At 37.7% G+C, this 20252-nt stretch overlaps 1 long non-coding RNA gene across 1 annotated transcript in view; it reads left to right on the forward strand.

The window, feature by feature from the left end:
* Window positions 1-20252, forward strand: part of LOC131483100 (uncharacterized) — a 402453-nt gene that overhangs the window by 267281 nt on the left and 114920 nt on the right. The window contains exon 3 of the long non-coding RNA XR_009247513.1: window positions 13708-13840. This is a non-coding gene — a long non-coding RNA (uncharacterized LOC131483100). The remainder of the gene's footprint in view (window positions 1-13707; window positions 13841-20252) is intronic.

The raw sequence follows: 20252 nt of genomic DNA on the forward strand, positions 1-20252 counted from the left end.
CGTAAAGTAGGAATCTACTGAAGGACCTGGAAATGGTAACACAGCCAGTTTGGTGCTATTTAAAAGGTTCAAACTAATCTCACGACACAGCACAGACATTCCCCCTGTCTAGTTGTGGCATTCTTCTGGGAGTAATACAGTGCAGGGCAATCAAGTTCAATGTTGAGAAGACTCTTTGCTAAGCTGCCTCCTAGTAGAATAGATGAAATTTGGCAGCCTTTATTCCCCCCAAAATTTATCTGTTTTAAAAGTTAGAGTTACAAGGGGGTTGTCGGGGGACACAGAAAGATCTTCCATTAGCTGCTTCACTCCCCCAGATGGCCACAATGGCCAGTACTGGACAAGCTGAAGCCAGGAGCAAAGCGTTTCATCTGGATCTCCAATGTGGATGGCAGGGACCCAAGTGCTTCTGTTTTTTTTTGCCTGGCCATTAGCAAAGAGCAGGCAGGATCAGAAGGAAAGTATGGGTGCTTCCCCAGTGGAAAGAAATCAGTGCCACTTTGGAATGCCGGCATCACAGGTGCTGGGTTTACTGGGCAGCCCTTTTCTGTATGGTGGAAACCTTTTCCACCTTCTCCGTAGTTCCCTCAGATTGTACCTTAATTGAAGAGTAAAGTAACTATCCGAAGATCTTTAATTGACTTTAACTCAGATTCTGAAATTTCCAACCGCCAATGCTTCCCTCCTCATTCATTTTATAATTTCATCTTTTTCCATCACCTAATGAACTTTAGTCAGGATAAATCCCACTTTCTTCACTTGCCATCATTGATAATTGGATAGCCACACCCAGAGTCATCCCTTCAGTGACAAAACTCCAGCTTACAGTTTTCTAAGATTTATTTTATTTGCATTTGAATGGTGACATTACAAGGAGAGAGAAAGAGAGAGAGAGAGAGAGAGAGAGAGAATTGATCTTACATCCACTGGTTCACCGGCGAAATGGCCACCATGGCTGAAGCTTCACTAATCCAAAGTCAGGAGCCAGCAATTTCCTCTGGATCTTCTATGCCCCCCTCCCCTGACATGTTTTAACCCTGCTTTCTGGCCTACACATATGCTGGACAGCACCTATCTCAGGACACGTTCTAGATAGTCTATAACAAACATGCCCAAATGGCATTCATTGTTCAGCAGCCCTATATAGGTGTTCTGCCTTGACTTCCTACATCAGTGAAAGGTGGCAAAATTTGCCAGCTTTATAGATCTGAAACCTTTGTGGTTTTTTCCCCATTATATCCTTATCTAAATTATTATGGCTTATTAACATTGTACAGATTTTTCCTGAATATTTTGTCAATTTCTCTACTTTATTCCCTCTCCTCCAATGCCATCACACTGGTCTGAGCTACTGTTTTGTCCCAACAGCTTTCTTAGTGGGCTTATGTTTTCAGTCCATTTTAACATAGAACCTACCTTAACACTTAAAAATCTTTTCTTTTTAGAAATTGTGTATCAGCAGACGCTAGTGGAAATGTGCATAGTATTCCTGTGCTTCTTCCCTCAGCCCCTGCCATACCAGAACCTCATAGAACTGCAGTACAATAACAAAAACAAGAAGTTAGCATTAATGCAAACCATTATTTACTCCTATTTCTCTAGTTATTCATAGTCACGAGTACATATATCTCTATTTTGCTTTATAACACATTCAGCCTTTCCTAACCACTTCACAATCAATGTACCAGACTATACCATTTTAAGGTCTCCCTTATGCTAACCCTTTATAACTATACCAGGTGACTGTCATTGTGACAGTGTGTTGCTGTTGCAATCAGTAAATGAACTCTTTTTCAAAAAACAAACACCTCAATTGTGATTTGTATCAAGTTCCATTTTCTTAATGATTATTCTCAGTTTTTCCATATATGTGTGCAACTAAACACAGAGCACTAATCTTGATGTGTCACACTTTTTGAAATATATAACCTTACTTTCACGTAGATCTTCCCCTTCATTTTTTTATGTAAAATTGTCTTAAATATCTCATTAAAAAAGTTATCTATATAGTTATCTATGTTGAGAACTATGTTATTTGATGTCATAGTTTTTGCTTAAAACATAAAACGTAGTTAAAGAATCTTATGGAACAAAAACAATTCATTTGGTTTATTTCCGTATTTTACCTACACTATTGTTATTTCATTCTGAAGTTTATATAACCTTCTATTATTATCATTTTTTCCATTTGGAGAATATTTTAAGGTATTAATTGATATTGAATCATGTAGAAATAAATTCTGCTATCCTCCCTTCATCTGAGAATGTCTTCATTTTACTTTTATTCCCCCCAAAAAATGATTTGTTGACTATGATTTAGTACAGATAGTTCCTTTTTTTCCATCCATAAAAATATTTTGTCATTTCCTCTTGCCCTCTATGGTTTCTCAAGATAAATCTTCTGTCATTCAACTTGCTGTTATACTATAAGTAATGCTTTATTTCATTCTGGCTATTTTTAACATTACTTCTTAGTTTTGGTTTTTCAGAGGTTTATTCACTGTGTGCCTTTGTGTAACTTTCTCCGTACTTAGTAAACCTGTATCTCCAGAAAAATTTAGTTTTTGATCATAGTTTTATGATACAATATGCATCATGTAAATATTATTTCAACCATGTTGAACTGTACAGTTACAGGATTTAAGTACATTTATATGGTTATGCAGTCATCACTATTATTCATTTCCAGAACATTTTGATATTCCAAATGAAAGTCTTTTCTTGGCACTCTCACTTGTGCCCCGCAGCATCACTGTTGTTCATCTGCTTTCTGTCACTGTGAACTTGATTGCAATATTTATCCTTTTATGACCAATTTGTTTGACTCAGCCTATCGACATTAAATTTCATCCATGTTGTGGCATACCTCAGAATTTTCTTTTTCTTTTAAGACTGAGTAACTATCTGTTCTCTCTGTGTGTGTACCTACTCTCAGATTCTGTTTATTCAGATGTATCTAATCATTGGCCAATAGATGACTTCTACCCTCTGGCTGTTGTGATTAATGCTACAATCAATGCAAGCATGTGTGTACAAATACTTGTTTTTGATTGCTGCTTTTAATTATGTTGGGTGAGTACCCAAAAGTGGAATTGCTGAGTCACATGGAATTCCACGTTTTTGCCTTGAGGAATTGCCCCATACAGTTTTCTAAAGAGTCTACATCATTTTATGTTCTTACAAGAAATTCACAATTGTTCTACATTCTTCACAGTTTTAAAACATATTTTTCTTTTCTTGTTCTTGTTTGGTTGCTTTTTTGTGATAATAGTCATCTTAAAGGGTTTGGCTGGTAACTAGTTTGATTTGCATTTCTTCAAAGATTAGTGGCTTGAACAGTTTTACATACTAATTAGTTACATGTCTATCTTCTTGTGAAAACTGTTCTTTTAGATCCTTTTTCCAGCATTCATTTTCATTCTTTAAATTTTGACTTATTTCAGAGGGAGACTGGCAAAGAAGGGAGAGAGGAAGAGTGGGAAGGGATAAGAGGGAGGGAGAGAGAGAAAGAGAAACATGTCTCATCTGCTGGTTGTTGCTCCAATGCCCACCAACAGCAGGGCTTGGGCAGGCTCAAGCTATAGTCCAGGAACTCAGTCCAGGTCTCCCACCAGGGAACAGGGACATAGTTTTTTGAGCCTGCTTCTCAGGGTCTACACTGACAAAAAGCCAGAACCAAGAGGAGAGTTAGTACTCAAATCCTGGCAATCCAATTTGGAGTGTAAGCATTCCAACCCATGTCCTGTAACCAAGTCAAATCCTCACTGCTTCTCCGTTTTAAAATTGAGTTGCTTGATTTGTGTTGTTGAGATATGAATTCTTTATACTACTATGAATATCAATACATTATTCTTCTGTGCTTGCTTTTTCACTTTATTGTTAGTTCTGAGCGTTGTCTGAAGTACTTTTTCAGTCCTACTTGTTTTTTTTTTTCCTTTTTTTATGAACCTAAATGATATGATCTTTACATCTTTTGAATTGCTTCATAATCCTTTACACTTTTTTTGGCATGCTCTCTCTCTTTTTTTTTTTAAAAGATTAGGTTCCATTTCTTTTTCTCCAAGTTTGATCATTATAACTCTTTCACTTCATTGTATTATTAAGATAATCAAGCAAAATTTCTAATTTTGTTAGTTTATTTTTATTATTTGACCTTTGATCTGTCTTATAACTTTTATTTCTTTGTCTTCATTTGATGTTTTATCAACAGAACTTGTAATTTTTGAAGTATTTTTATAATACATTTTGAAGTATTCTTATAATAGTTGCTTCGAGACTCTTGTTAGAAGCACCGACACCCTATTCATGTCAGTGCTGGAATTAATTGGTCATCTTTTCTTGTTCTTTTGATAGTTTTCCTGACCTTGACAACATCAAATGTTTTTCAGTTGTGTGATTGATATTTTAATTATTTACCTAATTTTAGTTTTCTAATTTAGGAAGTATTCAATTGTTGTTGTTTAACGTGGAGCCTTTGATTGCAGTAGTATTCTAGTTTTAATAATGCTTCCTTTTTTTTAAGATTTATTTTATTTTTTATTGCAAAGTCAGATATACAGAGAGGAGCAGATACAGAGAGAAAGATCTTCTGTCTGTTGGTTCACACTCCAAATGATTGCAAGGGCAGGAGTTGAGCTAATCCAAAGCTAGGAGTCAGGAGCTTCTTCTGGGTCTCCCATGCAGGTGTAGGGTTCCGAGGCCTTGGGCCATTCTCCACAGCTTTCCCAGGCCATAAGCAGGGAGCTGGATGGGAAATGGGGCTGCTGGGATTTGAACAAGCATCCATATGGCATCCCGGCACGTTCAAGGCCAGAACTTTAGCTGCTAGGCTACCTCACAGGGCCCTAGTGCTTCATCTTAACTCAGAAAGACTGAAAATTTGAAAAGTATATAGTTGTTATGATGAATTGTCTTTCCAGAGCTTGATCTCAGAATATGTCACAGGACAGTCATTCCCACCCATCAGGTAGAGTTCATAATTAAAATCTCCGGCTTTTAATGGCAAACCAGATTTAGTTCTGAAGAGCAGTGCTCTCTGATTTCCTTAATTTTTTTTTTTTTTTTTTTGCAATCTACTGGTCATCAAAGAAGATGCTGGAGAGAGAATGGTGGACAAAATGGACGTAAGTCTTTATCTGATGAAGTTTATGGCTGGAAAACGCAGGACTATCTGTTGGGAGGAATGCTGGATATGATGTCTACATGTTTTCTTCCTGAAGAATTGATTTCATTTTCTAATCATTCAAAATTTAATACAATTAAAGAAAAGAAAAAAATGCTTTTGAAGAGTTACGGACAGAGTTAGGGGAAAGATTGAATGTTGGAAACATTTTGTTGAGATGTCCATAGGCCAGTTTTCACAATCTGTAGGGGATTTGCTGTATTCCGCTTGGATTACTTGATGTAATCATTCAAGGAAAAATCTCTGGTAACAATGTGTTGCATAATGTTATTCAGGAAATAGCATGTAAAAAGTAATAATAGTACTGCTGCTTTTATTTCCTTTGTGGACTTTATAAACTGGACCCCCCTCCCCCAATACATTCACTGTGATGGTGGTTATAAACAGAATGGAAGTGCTAGTTCTCTAGCATTTTCAAGCATTAAAAAGGCAAAATCCCAGACTTTAAGAAATTGTGTGCTGCCATCTTTCCTTAAGTAGTAAATAAATTAACTTCAGTTAATTTGTTCACTAACTTTCTATGAGAAGAAAAAACCCTAATATCTCATTTCCCAAAAAAAATGAGTTGAAAAAAAATGCTGATGCCCAGGATACTTTCTTAGATTAAATTTTCAGATTGAAATATTTCCATATTTGTTAGAATCATAATTAACCATGGCAGATGTTTTTTCTATTGTTGCTGTAGAGGAGAAAATAATACATTTAGAAACCTTATAGCCACTTTCCATTATCTCAATCAATTAATGTAGAATATATTTTATTTCCTGCCACTGAGTTGATGTATTGGACAAATTTATAGATTGTGAATTCCAGTGTGTCTACAATTTATATTTGAAATAGGATTATTGGTTTTAAGGATTCCATTCAATTATGTCTTCTTCCCAATTTTCAATTTTGCAAGACAAATGGAGGTTAAAGAAGCAGCTAAAGTATATGGCTTAAATGTATGACATCAAGCAGATTTCTTTTTACTTTGCTATCATAGTAAACCTTAAAATGATCTATTCATTAATTATCATTTCACAATAGACATGCATGATCTCTGACTTTTTACCCTTCAGGAAGTGGAATCTAACTTGTCCCTACACATCCTCTAAGTATGTGTAGATTCAGTGAGTTGCTTTTTTTTTCTAGATTTTAATTTATTTTTATTGGAATGTCAGATATACAGAGAGGAGGAGAGACAGACAGGAAAATCTTCCATCCGATGGGTCACTTCTGAAGCAGCCACAACAGCTGGACCTGAGTCAATCTGAAGCCAGGAGCCTAGAGCTTCTTCCGGGTCTCCCACATTGGTACAGAGCCCCAAGGCTTTGGGCCATTCTCAATTGCCCAGGTCACAAGCAGGGAGCTGGATGGGAAGTGGGACCATATGGGATCCCGGCACGTTCAAGAAAACTTTAGCCACTAGACTACCACGCCGGGCTCTGACTTGCTTTTAAGAAGGAAATTAAGGTTGAAGTGATTGTCTAAGTTTTGACATTTAATCATAGAGGTTTTTGTGACTGTCCTATGCTCTTGTCTTAGATTGCTCACTTTCTGCCAGATCGGGAGAACATTGACAGTTTCTGTTATAGTGGCAGGCTTCTTGCCGAGTTTCTGAAAGGCCGTTTTAGAAGCAGAGCCTCTAAGTAGTCAGTTGCTTTAGTTAAAAACTTGTGTGTTATTTCCAACCTGATCATGAGCAATGGTAAAGAGCTTGCCTCGCTTGCCTCTGGAGTAGAAGCTGCCCTTTTCATACTGAAGGCAAGGATTCCTGGCAGTCATTGAAGGAGGCTGCAATCAGGAACTTGGACCACGTAGCTGTCATTGTGAAAATAACAGTTACAATCCAAGACCTGGAAGACACCTTCACTTCCAGAACCCTTTGTCCCCTTGGGCAGTTGTCCTCTTTAGCTGCCTCTTCTGAGGCCTCCTCTACTGGGAGAGGGAAAAGAGTACACGTGTTTATTTAACTACTTCTTTACTCATTTTATTTATAAAGCAGAGGCAAGACAAAGAAGAGGATTTTTCCATATACCAAATTACTGCCCAAATGCCCCCTCTAGAACTGTAGTTAAGCCAGATCTAAGTCAGAAACTTGAAAACACAGATGAATCTTCTACATGGGTGATCAGGAGCCAAGTCCTTGAGCCCTAATCCCTGCCTGTTGGGGTGTGCATTAGCAGGAAGTCCGAATCAGTAGCTAAGTGAGGACTTGGAACCACACACTCCAAAATGGAATAGAAGCATGGCAAATAGCATCTTAATCACTGACAAATGTACAGCCAGGAGAAGTGATTATTATGAACACTTAAAAAAAACCCAAAACTCTGGCTTAGTATTCAACACTTTTTTCACCCCTAAGACTTTCTCTTTCCCTTTCTGTGACCCTGTTGTTGGTCACACTGTTAGAGCCCTCTGAATCTCATTCTGCATTAAGACCACTTCCTTAGCTCTGCTGATCTATCTGATCTTGGATCAGTTGATTGTTCCATGGAGGAAAGTGAAGCAGGGGGACTCAGTGCCTCATCCACTTTAAACCTACTGCTTATCCCATTCTAGTAAGTGAAGACTTAAATCTTTTGTTTGTTTGTTTGTTTAGTTAATTGGCAGCTCATAGCTTACAATCTCTTTCCCCAGCTCAGTTGAGCTCCTAAAAGCCTCTGGTTCCAGTAAGCCACGTCAGTGATTGCAGGGATGACCAGCATCTTGTCTACTGCTGCAGGAAAACAGTGAATCAAAACCACCCAGTTTGGTCAAGCTCAGCTTCCAGATCCTAAAAGTTCGTGTGACAGGAAATGTGTTGTTTTCAGTTTTTTTTATACCACATTACGTTCATAATATTAAGGAAGAGTTCTTTTAGGAAGTAGACTAAACAGAGTATTATAAAACCTTTTATAAGGAAGTAATTTTGCTCATACGTGAAAGATACTAGGTACTAACTAGAAGAAGTAGGACAAACGTGGCTAGATACCATGTGATTACCCAGAAGTTCTGCCTCACTGCTGTGAACAGTTCCAAAGGATAAATGGAAAAGGAGAACAAGATGAGTTAAAAAGATGTCTGAACACCCTGACATGCTTATTTGAGAGGCATAAAAGCTCCAATTATCTGTGCTCCAGTTCTCTTCATCTCCTTAGGAAAGCCATGCCTCCTCCCCAAGGGAGCACATAAAGGCAAATCACCTCAGAAAGGATCCAAAATAGTATTCTAGTGAAGTTATGTCCTCCCTACATGTTGCTGCGATATGCTGGGAAAGACTTGTGCATCATGATGTCAGTAAATATTACCATATTTTGTAGTACATTCACACCTTTTCACAAAGTCCTCATGTTGTGGAAACTATGCATGGCATTATGTGCTCAATAAGAGGGACACAGAACTGAGCAAATCAGGGTAAATAGCAAATGTTACCTCTGCATTTGAAAAAAAAATCCACCAATCAAACACTTGTGACATTTGTCCTATGATTTACATTGAGAATTGGAATGAATTTGGGTAGGAAATAAGACAGACTTGTCTGTAGAAGTAATATTTCAATTGAAATTTGAAACAAAATAGTGAATAGATCAAATCAGAAGGGTGTAGACAGAATAGGTTATTTGAATGTAAGGAGGCAGCTTACATATAACATGCTGTGATTAACCGTGAAGGATAGATGAGATCTAGGTGTAGCCATATCTAATGAAGAGCTTAGAAGTGGGGGTCAGTCTAGTATTGACCATTATAGCCATCTGGGTGGTGACCCACTGGATGCAAGATTCCTTTCTCTCTTTTCCTCTCTCTTTGAAACTCTTTCAAAATAGGTAAATGAATATTTTTAAAAATAAATGTTACAAGAATATTAAATGTTTAAGAGATAAACATTTTTTCCTGATTGGATATTATACAGGGTTTACAAATACCTGTATAATATAGCATGCTAAAATATGCATAACTTTAAATGTCTGCTAATTTTTAAGGTAAAAGAAATCAGTAAAAATAAATACCTACCCCATTCATGTAAAAATTTGAAAAATTAGAGGTTTTTAAAATCATATGTTTATAAAAGAAGAAAATCTCTCACAGGGAGAAAAATTAGAATAGTTTGTTCTCTGCTTAGAGTCACCGTATTTGATAATTTCTCTGAGGTACTGAGATACCAGTTATATAAATGGATCCTCAATACAGCAGGAGTGAATGCAGTGAAAATTATTAAATGAAGCCTGACCAGTAGTCTTTCTAACTATAAACAATTATTCTCATTTAAATGGAAATTAGAATTTGAATGTATGAAAGGCTCAGCTTGAGGCATTTTATTTTTATTCTCTAGAATTCATGGGTTAATGTGAATGTCATTGTGGTAAAATTTGTAATGTGAAATTTTATGGTTGGAATTTATAGTGGGAAATACCGTAGAAGTGTGTGTGTGTGTGTTTGGTCTGCCTGAAATGAGCTTTAGAAATCAGATAAGAAGGTGGGGGGAGGACTGAAGCAGCAGATTTGATTACACGTCATGCCCTCTGAACCTGTGAAGGAGTACAACATGACATTAGCCCTGCAGACACTGAGAGCTGAGTAATATCTGATTCATCCATCCATGGATAAAAAAGGAACCAGAATTTCTACTTCAGTTTGAGAGAAAAGGCACCAGGTGCTTGGAATCTTGACCTGACGTACACAAATTTATAAATAACCCCAGGGCATCGTGTCTGTAGCGCACTTTGTGATGGCCCCAGCAGCGTCTGGAACTGGCCTGGTTGCGACACAACAATAAAGGCACTCAGACAGTTGTAAAGTTAAGCCCTTCAGAGAAGTCAGGAATGCACACATTAGCTTACCCTTTGATACTGTATCCCTCTAGTTCTGTTGATTGACTTCCCTTTAGGTATAGCCTTATTATAGGAAGAATCACAGATAATGTTTCTGATTGGGTGAGTGAGGGTGTTATAAAATCAGGCTATTTTTGAACTACCAGATGTGAAACCCCTGCATAATTTGGGCTTTGGGATTTTTTTTTCTAGCAATTTTAAACTTTATAGCCTTGACCAACTTTCACATCTCCCTGTGTCTTGTCTTTGAAAAATGAAGATGAAAATATCAGTTCTTGTCAATGTTATGCAGCTCACATGTGGTAATTGATGACGCTTAAGATCAATTTGCATAAATCTGAAATGCTCCTCATAAAGTCAAGTCATTTTTTTAAACTTACTCTTCCTTGTTAGTGTTTATAATCCACCTCGATCTAGAGATAAATGGATATAACACAATGGAATTGAACCTAAGTGAAAGTGTTCTTTTATTTTTAAAGGTTTCTTTATTTTTATTGGAAAGGCAGATTTGCAGAGAGAAGGAGAGACAGAGAGGAAGATCCTCCATCCATGAGTTCACTCTCCAAGTGGCCAGAATGGCCAGAGCTGAGCCAATTATAAGCCAGGTACCAGGAGCTTCTTCTGGTCTCCCACACGGGACCAGGGTTCCATGTCTTTGGGCCATCCTCCCCTGCTTTCCCAGGCCACCAACAAAGAGCTAGATGGGAAGTGGGGCAGCCAGGACATGGACCGGCACCATATGGGATCCCGGAGTGTGCCAGGGAATGGTTTAGCCACTGAGCCATCATGCCAGGTCCAAAAATGGTTCTTAAGGTGACAAACTTATAATATGGTTCTCAAAGTGGACTGAAGTTTACCAAGTTTAATGTTTGTGCAAGAGTTTCTGGGATTTAGCAGTAGAAATCCAATTCTGCTAATCCCTTCAGTCTTGAGCAAACCAGGATGTTTGGTGACCCTGCCTTGACTGCCGTTGATTGCAAGAATCCTGATCCTCTCATCCCTAGGAGGCTTAAATCCTCAAATGAGGGCAACTCTAATCCTCTTATTAATTTTTAATATGAAATCTTATTTAAACAAGAAAGTCTTTGTGCTATGAGTTCATTTGTTTTTTTGGTAATATATTAGACTTGGAATAACAATAGATGATTAAACAATGTATGATACAGTTCATTTGTATAATGACTTTGGAATTATCCAGAGATGTGCTCAGTTTCTGGTTTTACCAATTAACAGTGGTGAGAAGCTCCACCTCAACACTTAGTTACATTTAATTGGAATTATTTAACCATCTGTCTCCCTCATTGGACCAAGACACAGAACCAGTCATGTTTAAATCCAATTCTCTAGAATATAGATTGCTGGCTGGATATACCTGGGAAATATATGACTAATGGAAATGTGAAACTTAAATATGTATTCTTCTATCTTATTAGTCACTTTTTGATAAGAGATAAATTGTTCATAGTGAAATCTACATGTGTACTCTCTGGAGTTTAGTGAAGCTTCATTGAAATAGTATGGTAAATGTAAAATATTTCTTAAAACTATAATGCATACTAAAATTTGAGGAAGCGTTGATGTTATTTAAATTTGCCTTCCATCTTCTATAGCTTTTGATTATGTTTCTATTCAAGAATTATGCTATCATATGTAAAAGGCCACAGGACAAGATGAAAGAGGCAATGTGGGGATGGGGAGCAGTGATTCATGGCTGTAAATCTTAGGACCTTATCACCCTTGTGGAAAACCTGAACTGAGGTCCTGACCTTTGACTTTGGCCTGGCAGAGTCTTGGCTTTAGTGCACATTTGAGAAATGAACTAGGACATAGAAGATCCTTCTGTGTCTTCGTCTATGTCTTTCAAAGAAGTCAAATGAATAGGCACAGGGATCCAGTTAGATAACTGATCATTTTTGAGTTATCTCCCCAATGTAATAATGTGCAAGTGACTCCTTGGCTTCTTTTTCTGTAGAATGAAAGTATGTGTGTGTGCATCCAAAATTTTGAGTCCTTTTTTTTTTTTAACAGTGATACAAAATAAGATTCTAGGTAGATGGAATATTCCAGGGCTAAAGTTACTGTTTTGTTTTTTGAATTTCATGCTACTTGCTTCATGAGACATTTGAGTGAAAAAATGATATTTGGACTCTATTATCAGTAACAGATTACACTGTATTGCTAGATTGTGGACTTTGAAGAATAGAAGGCCCTCTGTTAATGGAAGTAGACAAACTAGTGAGATCAACCTGAACCAAGCATTAGAAAAGTTTCAGCAAAGGATAGTGGGGATAATGAAGTAAAGACCAATATAGAAAGGTGATTAGAATATGTGCTGGATTTCTATACCATGTTGTCAGATGGAAGGAACAAAAATATTCATTATTTTATATTGTTATTCTTTCATTCACCTAGTTCTCATATATGCTTCTAACCATGAATGTAACAAGCAAGAAGTTTATAAAATTCACCATGAAAACCTGCTGAAGTTTTAGTGAGGAGATATGGATAGATAGTATAAGTGGTCAAGCAAATACAAATCAAGTAGTGTTATGCTCAGTGTGATTAAAATGGACAGTCTGACAATCAGTGATAAGACTTCCACACGTGTTGTTGAGTTGGGAGGAGCTTGCTGTTGGAGGTGATGATTATCTGAGGTCTGAGTAACAAAATAGCAACCAGTGGATCATGGAGATAGATACCTTCAGAGAGTGTGGCTAGAACCAGGATTCTTATGGAAGCATAAGCTCTGTGGCTTAGAAGGAACCAAGAGAGCCAAAGTAAAGAAGCAGAGAATGAAGAGGAAAGGGCCAAATTTGCAGAACTCAGTGACCTGGATAAGGAAGCTGCAAATTTATAATAATGGGGAACTATGAAATATATCAGCAGATGACATGTAAATGTATGTGCTAAGGTGTGTTTGTAACATCAACTTGCATAGTTTTATATGGCAGTTGAAATGCAAGGGTGTGCAAGAGGTGACACTTGACTTGCAGAGGAGGGTTGCTGTGTTTCAAATAACTAGGTTTGGATTTGAAGCCACGCCTGTCTTTTTGCTGCTCCAGTGGTAGCAGGTGCTATATACTGACACAGAATAGAAAGCTGGTGTGCGTCCATCAACAAGTTGTAGAGGCAGTGGTTGGAATAGGGTGTACCCATAGGGTATTATATTAAACTTACACATACAGATCAGATATTTCTTCCTCCATGTATTCCTGTGGATGCACAGCAAACTGAACAATTGTCAGGGATAGACCAGCAGCAAGGAAATAAGGACTTAAAGGTTTAAAACAAGAAGCCAAGATTCAGTGGCACTTTGAACTGCTTGGTGAGCAGTCACTTTGCAATCATGAACAAAATACTGTTTTTGCATATAAATTTATTATTAGAAATTATTCCACTTATTTTTGTCCTGTATTATGTGTTATTTATTTTGTATTAACAATCCATGAATTTCAACTGGCCTTAATAACTTTACTAATGACTTTATAATATGCACATTTTATAAATACATCCAGGTGAAAAGCAGTAGGCAAGCAGAAGAATGTAGAGAGACCCAAGGACCCTCTGGCAGATGGAAACCTGTCTTTGCATTGCTAGCACTTTGCTACAGCACTTCCTTTACTGGCTCTCTTTTCTGAAGATAGTTTAATACCCAAAGTGTTTTCACTGATGCTCAACGTGAGGTGAAAGCAGATCAGGTTCTCATTCAGATCTGTTTTCTTTGTCACATAGATGAAAGGAAGCTTTTGTATCAGTTTGTTCTGTTATTTCTGTCTCCATGAGACATCCTCTTATTTACACTCCATGGCATGGAATGCACACGTCTAGCAAGAAGCCTGAAAACTCTTTGGTGTCTGTTTGTCATGTAAGTGTTGTGAAGATTTTTCCTGGTTCAAGTCTCCCCAGCCTCCTAATTTGGAGTTCATTCAATAGGACATGGACAGTTTCAGCTGGTTTTTAAAATTATATTAAGTATGTGAAATCCAGAGGCAGAGAACCTTACATAAAAGATTTTGCTTCTTTTGCATGTTTTTTTAAAATTGTTGTATATATTTTAAAGCTTAGCATCTTATTAAACTATGAAATTACTTTATTAAACTCATGCAAATATTTTATAAACATGAATCCATACTATTAAAGAAAATTGCAATACAAATATATGGGATATTGAGACACATGTAAAAAGTAAGCGTGCTTGGGTCAGAATGGAAGTGCTCCTTTGTAATACCATAGGTAAGATTAGTGTAGAAGGAAATGCTTCAAAGGAAATTTGAGGACATAGTCACATATTAACAGATTTAGCCAAACTGTTTTACCAATAATCTTAGAAGAGTTCAAGTGTTTATACTCATAAATCTCTTCTTAGAAATCATATAGAAAACGTTCATGTGAGATTTTATCTGAACAAGAGGAATAGCGATATGAATTTGTCTGACAACTCCAGCAAAGCTGCTAGAAACTGTTCTCATTATGCTGGTATGAACCTCACTGGAGCATTGCCATTCTCCAAGCCCCAATGAATCTTTCAAAATATTTTTATGTGGCACAACTACTTATAAGAAACGGAATCTCATTGTTACTTCAGTATTCATTACTGTTCTGAAAGAGAACTGATTACCCCTCTGTACTTACTGACTATAAATGCTCCCTGAGTGACTTAATTGTTTTTATGGTTTTTTTTCCTGGTTTTTACCTGGTTGTTGGAATTAATGAAGCAAACCATGGTATTATCATTAATACTGTTTCAGTATAAAGAAGGATAAGATCCAGATGACTAAAGCAGAAAGCATTCTCTGCATATTAAGTAAAATAATATAGAATGGTGCATTAAGGATGATTTCCAAATGTCATTTAGGTAATATGAATGGCCATTATTAAAATAACATTTTTTCTCTTTATGCTTATCTTTTTTTTTTTTTTTTTTTTTTTTTTTTTTGTGTGTGTGCCCTAACCACTGGTCATTCCCTAAAATCCTCAATAGCCTATGTTGGCTTGAATCCTAAAGTCAAAAGGTGGGAAATGCCACCTGAATGGCAGGAATTGCACCAGTATTTCTCAGGGTCTGTGTTCAAAGGAAGTTAGGATCAGAGCAAGAACTGGAATGCAAGTGTCTTAACCTGTGTCTTTATTTCTAAGTCAAGCAACTCCCCCACACTCTCTCCTTTGTTCTAGGGATTTGGGAAAGAAAAAAAAAATCTTTGGTGTGCTGTTATTCTGCTTACCATGGTATCAGTTTGTGCTCTGTTTCTTTTGTGTCTTGTCTTTCTAAGCCAACAAGGGGATACTCCTCAATGGTAGACATTCTGCCTATCACGCTCAAAATTCTTTTCTCAATACCTATAAAATTTTCCGCTATGAAGGTATTGTCTGATGCCTTTGTTTTTCCCCAAAAGAAATTGTTTATTTTTGGTCAGGTCTTTGGAATGACAGTTTGAGACTACATCAATGGCCTGAGCAGTGGAACTCCAAATCAGTTTTTAGTGGCAGGCTGAGCACCTATATGCTTATCTTTTATAACATGAACTGCCTCCATGTAAATTCTTTTCCGTTTTTTTTTTTATTATTATTGTTTCTCTACATTTCATCTGCATCTAATCGTAATGACTACTACATCCAAATCTCTAGTTGGGAAAAATCTTTCTTAATTTCCATGTCCCATTTAGTGCCTAAATCATCTTTTTTTAATTACTGTATTTGCACTGAGTAATAGATATTACAAAACAATTTCTTTTTTTAGCAACTCCCATTTCAGCACTAACAGGCAGCCTAATTTAGATTAGGGTTTCCAAATGTGGCTGTTCCTCGGCATTATTGAAAGAGCTTTGTAAAATGCAGGTCATTGGCCCCGTCTATGGAGATTCAGATACATGAAGTACAGAGTCAGCCTAGAAACATACAGTAAAAATGCTATGTGTTGAAAATGACAGCAGTTTGCTTCTTAGCTGTCTGTGGTCAAGGGCCTGGCCAATTCATTTCCTTGGGGGCCCCTTCCTGGCTGGCAGAAGAATATCTGCCTGCCATATCCTTTCATGCTGAGGATTTGAGACACTATCAGAAAAAAAGTAGTTTATAGATGTGTTAGAGTGGTGGTTACACGTTAGATGGTGTGATTCATAATATTCTTTCTCTGCTCATTTCTCTTCAACATTGATTTCATTGACATCTTTATTTTGGAAGTGGTCCAACTTTACAAGTAAAGAGTTTTTGTTTTTAACCTCAGGCTATTGAAACATTTGTTTCAACAGAAGTTTAAATGTACAAACTATTCCAGAGACCTATTATTTCTCCAGGCATTATTTTTTATTTTTATTTATTTATTTTTAATTGCAAAGTTAGAGAGGAGGAGAGACAAAAAGAAATATCTTCCATCCGATGAGTCACTCCCCAGGTGACCACAATGACGGGTGCTGCGCCGATCTGAAGCCAGGAGCTCTTCCGGGTCTCCCAAGTGGGTGCAGGGTCCCAGGGCTTTGGGCCATCTTCGACTGCTTTCCCAGGCTACAAGCATGGAACTGGATGGGAAGTAGGCTGCCGGGGATTAGAACCAGGACCCATATGGGATCCTGGCATGTTCAAGGTGAGGACTTTAGCCACTAGGCCATGGTGCCGGGCCCTCTCCAGGCATTTTTTTCATTCACTCATAAAAATAAGCATGAATTTCCTGAAATAAAATGAAACTATCTTGTACTTACTGAAATTTAAGAGATGGGCTTAATGAAAAGCAGATATAAAAAGTATTATTTCCTTTCTGATGGCCACTTGAAGGAATTTGAGTTTGTGGATATGAATTCAAATTGTTTACCTGGAATGAATGTGAGAAAAATAGAATGAAAACAAGGGCATGCCATTTTCTTGTGGTAGGAAACAGACCTTGTGAGGTTTCTGGATGACCTTGAAACACAGTATCCTGGTTGGCTCCGTATCTCCAGATGTCTGTAAAACAAAAAAACATTCAGCTCTCTAGTGTTAACGCTCAACAATTTGGCATCTAGTTTTACAAAACACTTTGTGAAAATATAACATGGTTAGCTCTATTTAATTTTTAAAATAATGGTGTTTTTTGAAAGAGTAACAGTGAAGCAGGGAGAGAGAAAGGTTTTCCATCCTTTGATTTACTCCCCAAATGCCTCTAACAGTGGACGGTGGGCGCCAGGCTAAAAAGGAGGAGCTGGAGTTCAATCCAGTTGTGCCATGTGGATGACTGGAACCCCGAGTAGTTGGGTGATCATCTGCTGCCATCTCATGGGATACGGCAGAAGGAAACTGGCTCCAAAGCATGGTAGCCAGAGCTAAAACCAAACATTCTGACACTGGATGTGGATGCTTCAAGTGATGGCTTACCTTGCTTCACCACAATACCTGCCCATAGATTTATTTTCTTTTTTTTTAAGATTTTTTTTATTATTATTATTATTGGAAAGCCGGATATACACAGAGGAGGAGAGACAGAGAGGAAAATCTTCCATCCGATGTTTCACTCCCCAAGTGAGCCGCAACGGCCGGTACATGCCGATCCGATGCCGGGACCAGGAACCTCTTCCCGGTCTCCCACGCAGTTGCAGTGTCCCAAAGCCTTGGGCCGTCCTCGACTGCTTTCCCAGGCCACAAGCAGGGAGTTGGATGGGAAGTGGAGCTGCTGGGATTAGAACCGGCGCCCATATGGGATCCTGGGGCTTTCAAGGCGAGGACTTTAGCCTCTAGGCCACGCCGCCGGGCCCCATAGATTTATTTTTGAACAGTATGGAATAATAACACAAAAGACTATAATTTCTTTTTGAAAAAAAAAAATACTATCTACTTTTGGACCTGTGTGCCTGCCTGGTCTTTCTATGCCTTTGCTAAATCTACATGCCTTTGCGGGGAGGGGTAATGATATGGCTTACAACAATGACTAGTAAGTTATCACTCCTTATCTTATTTAATCATTTGAGAAATGAGACTAGCAGCACTATTTAATTTATAAGAATATGAGAATTAGATAATTTGTAGAAGATATTGATAACAATGGCTAGCACTAAGGTCACCAACTACATTCTGAAATGAGAATACATCAAAAAGATAGTGAAGCACTGTATTAAACAGAAGTTTATTTTATGTGGCAAAAATTTCAAAATCCAGTTTTTTTCATTGTATGCATTTCACACAAATTTTTGAGGACCTCCCTACATGCAGCTTACAGAATTATTTCCCCACAAATACACTTAATGCTACTTTCCATGAAGATTTGAAATGCTCTCATGTAGTCTATTATTTCCACAAACTGCATTATTGAGATATACTATAATTCATGCTTTATGTAATAAATTTTACTTGTTGAACAATGTTAGTTGTTTTAAAAAATTATTATCTTAAACGTTTCAGTGTTTTTGTTTTTTTTTAATGTTTTAACACATTTTAATTTACATTATAATCAAATGCTTAGTGGTTGTACTACATAAACATTTCAACAAATAAAAAGTAAAAAGATCATAGTCCATAGTTTAGTAGGAAAACAGGCAAGGGCTTTAAGCAACAATCAAATGAATGTGCATTTGAATTCTGGTATAGTTATAAGGTCATTAAAAGTAGTCATATAAAATTCCTATCAATTTGCTTTTAAAAATTTGACATGTTTCTACAAAAATATTGTATTTGCAACGAAACACAAAACTGATACATAGAGTCTTTTTGGTTTTTCTTTTCCTTCTATCCTTCATTTTAAAATTTTTATTCCCACTGTCACAGAGAGGATATATTTGCCTTTCTGTCTGGTTTATTTCATCTAATGTAATATACTCCAGTTCAATCATTTTACTACAAATAATAGAATTTCATTCTTTTTGTAACTAGATAATATTCCTTTTTATGTCTGTCTCTATGCATGTGATGGGTGTTGCACCATATTTTCTTTATTCATTCATCTGATGATGGGTGTCTTGATTGATTCCATAATTTGGCTCTTGTGTATGGTGCTGCTATATACATGATGGCGGAGGTAGCACTTTGTAAAGGATGTATCTAATTGAAACCAGAAGAGAGATGTTGATGGATGATTTCAAATGCTAGTTAACTTTCCAAATTGCTACAATAGCCAGAACAGTGCCAGCCAGAAGCCATGAGCCAGGGAACTTCATTCAGGCCTCCCAGGTGGATGGCAGGGGCCCAAGTACCTAGAATAGACCATCTTTTTCTGTTTTACCAGATACATATTCAGGTAGCTGGATTGAAAGTGAAGCAGCCTAGACTTGAACTGGCACTCCAGTATGGGTTTTGGTTTCAGGCATTGCATTGCAAACAATCTTAGCCCATTCCACCACAACACCAGTTCCAGCCTATGCTTAAATTTTTAAGTTAACCAGATACAAAGTACAGTACAGTAGCTCTCTAGAATTTATTTCTTTTACATAAGTAAAACTTTATACCAGTAGAAAAGCAAGTTCTCCCCACCTAGGCTTGAGATTTCACCATTCTACTATCTGCATGTATGACTATTTTTCTATAACATACACAGGGTATTTACACATTATTTGTCCCTCTGTGCCTGTGAACTCAATTCACATAATATCCTCTGAGTTCATCTCGGTTATCATATAGGTTTCTTCATTTAGTTTGAATAACATCTATCAGATATCAAAATAGTTACAGGTTGGATTTTGAACTGGAAAAGCTAGTAAAAAGCTTTACAGAGTTTTAAGGAGTAATGGCTGATTTGAAAGAAATAAGAAACAAATCTGGTAAAGAGAAAGGCAGCTTGGGTCCAGTGCCATGGCTTTCAAGTGCCAACATCCATGTGGGTGCTGGTTTCTGTCCCAGTTGCTTTATTTCTATCCAGTTCCCTGCTAAGGGGAAGGGAAAGCAAGAGAGGATGGTCCTTTTGACCCAGCACCCACCTGGGAGAGCTGGAAGAAGTTCCTGGCTCTATATTGGCTCAGCTCTGGCTGTTGCAGCCATTTGAGGAGTGAATTAGTGGATGTAAGATTTTTGCATCTCCCGGCGGCGTGGCCTAGCGGCTAAAGTCCTCGCCTTGAAAGCCCCGGGATCCCATATGGGCGCCGGTTCTAATCCCAGCAGCTCCACTTCCCATCCAGCTCCCTGCTTGTGGCCTGGGACAGCAGTTGAGGACGGCCCAATGCATTGGGACACTGCACCCGCGTGGGAGACCTGGAAGAGGTTCCAGGTTCCCGGCTTCGGATCGGCGCGCACCGGCCCGTTGCGGCTCACTTGGGGAGTGAATCATCGGACGGAAGATCTTCCTCTCTGTCTCTCCTCTGTGTATATCTGGCTGTAATAAAATGAAT

Source organism: Ochotona princeps, chromosome 23 (assembly GCF_030435755.1).
Source record: "Ochotona princeps isolate mOchPri1 chromosome 23, mOchPri1.hap1, whole genome shotgun sequence".
Classification (NCBI taxonomy): domain Eukaryota; kingdom Metazoa; phylum Chordata; class Mammalia; order Lagomorpha; family Ochotonidae; genus Ochotona; species Ochotona princeps.